Source organism: Mesoplodon mirus (genome assembly GCF_964341445.2).
Source record: "Mesoplodon mirus genome assembly, chromosome: 10".
NCBI lineage: Eukaryota > Metazoa > Chordata > Mammalia > Artiodactyla > Ziphiidae > Mesoplodon > Mesoplodon mirus.
Genome location: NC_138986.1, coordinates 103,073,819 through 103,080,047, shown reverse-complemented (window position 1 = coordinate 103,080,047; position 6,229 = coordinate 103,073,819).

The window sequence follows — 6,229 nt, the reverse complement described above, 5'->3', positions numbered from 1 at the left end:
GCAACATATTTTTAAGACATTTGATACACATGGCCAAATTACCACCCAGAAAGGCTATGCCAATTTGTAGTCCACCCCAACAGTAGATGTGAAGCCTGCCTCTCACAAACACTGGCCTGTAGCACTTGTAAAAAAATGTAAAACTACAAAAATGAGTACCTCTCCATTTTCTATGCAAGTGGGATTACTCCAAATTTTATAACTTTTTTCAATTAATTTAGTATGAGCATTTTAGCAAGTCAGTAAATTTGCATCTCCTACATCATTTTTTGTGATTGTTCAGTATTCCATTATATGAATATGCCAGAGTGCACATAGCTTATCCATTCTTGTATATAAGCTTTGTCCAGTTTTTCAGTTACAAATAGTACTCTGATATATATCCTTACCTATATCTCTGACTATTTCTTTTGGTTAAATTCTTAGAAAGAGAGTTGTTGGATCCAAAGTGTATAGACATTATTTAAAGGCTTTTCTTACAGAATCTTGGCTTCATCTGATAGGAGAATAACCACATTTTGTTTTATTTTGTATTCATTTGATTTACTGGTGAGGTTTACTGGCTGTTTGTATTAATTTGGCTATTTGGTTAATTATACCCTGTGTCCATTCTTCTGTAGTGAGAGTTTGTAAGGGTTGTATCATATCCTGTCAGATCCGTATGTCTGACTTGCTATTTCTATGTGTCATGGGGGTGTTGAAAGACTCCAGTTATTTTAATGTGATGGTCCACACAACACTTAAAAAAAAGACTCATGATAGTTTCCTTTCATGTAATATTTTTTAATACCTGTGCTTTAGTGATGATCCCTTTGGTTTAAATGAGTAGGTTGTTCAGCCCCAGAACTACTAGAATTCATGATCAGTTTTTCAGGTTTTTGTCTGACCTTTTACTGCGAGGGTTCTTGACCATCATACTTTCATGATAGGTTTTTAGTATGTATTCTCTATTCACACATTGTTCAAAGTTTTTATTATTTGTATCCTCTTAGACTTGTCTTTTTTTCCTCTAAAACTAACAGTTATTACCTTTCTTCTATTTTGTTTTCCCCTTTGAACTAGTTTCAAGTGTGATTTGGAGCTGAAGATCATGATCAAAAGAATGCAGTGCATTTCTGAGCTCCACCAGGTTTTGCTTGTGAGGTTTACATGCCCCTGCCGCCCTTGCTAATTATGAACTGAGATTCATTTTGTGATGCTTTTTGCTCATAGGTTCTATACAGTTATTCTTCAGTTCTGTAATTGTAAAATATGTTGTATGATTTATTGGTACTAAAGCCAGGGTTATCATTGCACATCCAAGAAGAGGTTTTTAAATTGGATTATGCATTATGTGTGTGCGTATATGTTTCTGTTTTTTTCCATACCCAAAATTACAAACCTGCCATGACTTGTCTTGTGCAGGACTCTTCCACACGTGAGAAAATGAGAGTTGTCTATATGTTAAATCTGTAGAGTTAGCAAGTGACCTTTTGTCTTTCATCGAAAGCACTTGACCTGCAGCAGTGCGGCCTCACCAGTGAAGGAGCAAAGGCTTTACTAAAGGCCCTTGAAACCAACAGAACTCTGCTCGTTCTGGATATGAGAAAAAATCTGCTTGTTGGTATGTGGTCACTTTTTTTAAATTGATAAACACATAGCAAAACAAAAAGAATTTGTTCAGGTATTGACAGTTTTTTAAAACTTAATGTGTTTAACTTTCCTCTTCATATACAGTTGGCCCTTGAACAACGTGGGCTTAGGGGTGTCGACCCCTACGCAGTTGAAGATCTGGGTATAAGTTTATAGTCAGTGGTTCCACATCTGTGGATTCAACCAACCTTGGATCATGTAGGACGATAGTACATATGTATTGAAAAATATGCGTGTGTCAGTGGACCCGCGAGGTTCAAACCCATGTTGTTCAAGCTTCAACTGTACTTTTCTAGTGTTGCACTTCCCTTATGTTTTTAGCAGATAATGTACTAATTAAAGTGAATTATACTTGTAAATTTTTCTTATCTCTACTCTGAATAGAGGTGAACCTAGATACTAAGTCTGCTTCACCAAGAGCATTATTTCTTTCCTGTGCAACCTCTGAATTCTTGCCAGGAGTACTTTATTCATTTGTCAGATTCACAAGTAATTTTTTAAATATCTTCTGTGTGCCAGATACGGGTTTAGGGACTAGGGATAAAGCAGTGAACCAGACAGACAAAAGTCTTGCCCTCATGGAGCTTACATTCTAGTGAAGGAGATCAGATAGAAATGAGTAAACAGATAAGTAATATAATTTTAGAGAGTAGGAAGTGCAAAAATATCTTAATGTAAGGAGAGTGAGGGAGAGCAGGTAGGACTCCATTGGATAGGTTTGTTAGGGGACAGCTTCACTGGAGAAGTGGCATTTGAACGGAGACCTGAATGAAGAGAGGAGCAAGCTATGGAAGATCTGGAGTAAGCACATTCCAGGACAAGGAGGCAATGAGTATGTAGGCATGTAGGTGGGTGGAGTATTTAAGGAAAAGCAAGGAGGCCAATCTGGGCAGAGTACTGAGTGAAGAAGAGTGTGGTATGACATGAGGTCAAGGAGCTAGCCAGGGGTCTGCTCTTGTAAAGTCTTGAAGGCCAGAGTAAAGATGTGGATTATTCTAAATGAGTAGAGGGGTTTGAACTGGAAAAAGGCATGATCCAAATCGTATCTGAATAAGGTGACCTGGTATAGAGAAGGCACTTGGGAGGATAAAGAAGAGGAACAGGGGGCTTCCCTGGTGGCGCAGTGGTTGAGAATCCGCCTGCCGATGCAGGGGACGCAGGTTCGTGCCCCGGTCTGGGAAGATCCCACATGCCGCGGAGCGACTGGGCCTGTGAGCCATGGCCGCTGAGCCTGCGCGTCCAGAGCCTGTGCTCCGCAACGGGAGAGGCCACAACAGTGAGAGGCCCGTGTACCGCAAAAAAAAAAAAAAAAAAGAAGAAGAGGAACAGGGAGACCAGTTAGGAGACTATCACAGTGCTCCAAATAAGAGATGTTTATGGCCTAGGTTAGGTTGGAAGTTTGCAGCAAGTGAAAAGTGGTTGAATTCAGGTTGTGTTTTGAGGGTGTAGCTATCAAGACCTGCAGATAGATGTGAGGTATGAAGGAAATAGTAACAAGGAGACAAGTCGTTGATGATTATGTGTGCAACTGGGTAGTATCACTTAGAAGAAGGGGGCTGATGGGAGGAGCAGCTTTTGAGGGAATATCAGGACTTGGTTTGTTATCTTGGATGCCCTGGTTTGATATCTTAGATGCTCTTTAGGTATCTAAGCGTCTGGACGGTGCTCAGACTGTACTTTGTATCCAAAGGTATCCAAAGCCACTTTAGATGCAAAATGTTTAAAGTTGACCTTTGCTGCTGCCAAAATAGTAGCCACTGTGGGCAGTCTGCAAGATGGCATCTTAGGTTTCTGAGGAAGAAATTAGAATACACCAAAGGGGAAATAAGTGTATAATTATATAATGTAGATTTCATATTTAAATTTATGGGAAAAGCAATAATTAGTTGGCTTTTGGTTTTAAATGGAAATAGCCACTCATTGGAAAATAATTACTCTAATTTCAATTCATTTTACTTTAGATCATTCTGTGATGAAAACAGTTACCAAAAAAGTTCTCCAGATGGAAGGAGTGCCAAGTCAGAGGTATATAACATGTTTCAGTTCTCTCGGAAGAATTTCTCTTTAATGGCTTGGTTTTCTTTCTTTCTTAAAAGAAAATTATCAAGGTACTTTCTGCCATCTTAAAACTAAGATTTTAGTCAAATCAAATGGCTTTTCTGTTTTTGAAAATGTTGTGTGATGCTTTAATTTAGGTTCCCAGATATGCAGATTGAAAACCTTTTAACTTTTTACTTTCTGTAACATATTATCGTTAGTCACAAATAGTCTTTTTTTTTTTGGTGATAAGAATGAATAGCAGGAGCAGCATTTGTGAAACCAAATCTAATATATGAAACTGACTCTTTCTTGTGAGTAAATTTGAATTTTGAAACAGCAAAACAATAAGGTTTAATAAAAAGCAAAATAAATTTTTTATGTTTATGATCTGCCAATTTCCCAGAAAGAGTTTTGTGGTGACTTTAGTTATATACCAGATACATTAAAATCACCAGTGGACAACACATCTTTTATTCAGGTGCCCTCTGAAAGTTTTAAAAATTTGTTGACTTCATATCACTGAACGAACGGTCCACTTTAAAATGGTTAAAATTATAAATTTTCTTTTTTGTCTAGTTTACCACAATTTTTTAAAAATGTGTTGTTTGAAGATTTTGGGGCTTTATAAAGGTATTGTATTAGCATAAAAATGAAAAATTTAAAAGACCACCTCTAATCCCATTATCCTATCAAGCAATATTTACATTTTTATTTTCCTGCTGTCCATAAACATAATTCCACATAGCTTCAATATAATTTGCCATTCTTATCTTTTCATACTAAATTTAAATTCTGTGATTCATAGTTAATACTTTTTAACATTGCATTCACAAGGTTTCATTGAGTAGGTCAATTTTTTAAATTGGTGAAAAATTGGAAATAAACTAAAATAAACTATTGTAAACATCTTCATAAATACAGCTTTTTTTTTTCTACTTAAAGTTGTATGTTTTTGATTCTCTATTAATCAACTTGCTTGGACAATAGTGTATTAAATAAGTTGTTAAGAGTGTTTATGAAGTCAAAAAAAAGCTTATGATCATCTGCCAATTGTTATTTCAAGAGAGTGATATTTTAATAATCAAATAGTACATTCAAAGAAGTTAAGATTTGTGATATCACACTAATTAGATATTATTATTAAAAATTTATATCATATGTAAAGCATTCTTAAAATAGCTACATTGACTTTTGCTATGATATTAGAAATGGAAATATATATAAATAAAACATGTATATGTAAAACATATTAGGAATTCTGTAAAATTAGTACAGAATAATAGGGCATCATGGAATGAGACCAGTTAAACATTTTTTTTTAGTTAGCATGATTAAACAAAGTGGAAATGTAACTGAAGTATCCAAGCTCATTGAGCTCTTTTAAGAGTAATTTTATTTCTTGGGCTTTTTTTTGTATTTGCCTCCGTTATTTGGAGCAAATAACGGAGGTTATTTAGAGGTAAGCCAAATCAGTATCTGGGTATATACCTAGATCCAGGTGAGTATAGGGGTGAAATAATGGTGTGAATTGTGTCACATTTATATTGTACTTATGTATGCCTAATAAAAGATGGGAACTTTTATTAGAAATTTTTTAATCTTCTAACAAGAAAAGTGTAATTAAAAAAAATTTTAATACAAATGTATTTGCATTAGTTTCTGAAAGTAAAGGAAGGGTATACACATACAAACCATATGCATACAAACATTTTTTTTGATGGCAATTAAGTTAAAAAACAATAAAATAGCACAAAATGAACTGAGCTCCTATATATTTTTAAGAGGCATGTAAATCACACAGGATCATGTGGTGATTATCAATAAGCTACACTCTATGAAATATTTGTCCTATATTACCGCATACACTCCATTTTACCCTGCATCCTAATGCTGCTAAAATATAGTAGAAAGCAGCAGCATAGCACAGGGAGATCAGCTTGGTGCTTTGCGATGACCTAGAGGGGTGGGATAGGGAGGGTGGGAGGGAGGCTCAAGAGGGTGGGATATGGGGACATGTGTATGCATATGGCTGATTCGCTTTGTTGTGTAACAGAAACTAACACAGAATTGTGAAGCAATTATACTCCAATCAAGATCTATTAAAATAAATAAATAAAATAACATAAAATATAGTAGCTTTGAAGGATAAATATAACCATTTTAACCTATGATGTTTGTTTTCAGTAAATTTAAATTAAATATTTAAATGTGAATTTTAATATATGGCTTGTTCTAAGTAAAATATTAACACGTAGGTCTAGTTTTTGCAACCAAATGTTTCATATGAAGATACTTGCCTCTTTACTACTGATATATAGGGTAAAAGTCTCCACATTTCACTCTTTCATCCAGTGGGTTTCATTTGTTTTTGTGTGTGTTTTCTATATGAAATCAAAGGAGCAGTGAAGGTTGACAGGCTTATAGGAGGGTAAAATTGACTCACCTACCCCCCAGCAACTTGCAGCCTTATAACTTGTATTGTTTTTACATAGAAAAATTCATCTTAAATTTAACTTTTGGTCTACTTCTGAAGATTCTGTTTGGCAGAAGTCATGGG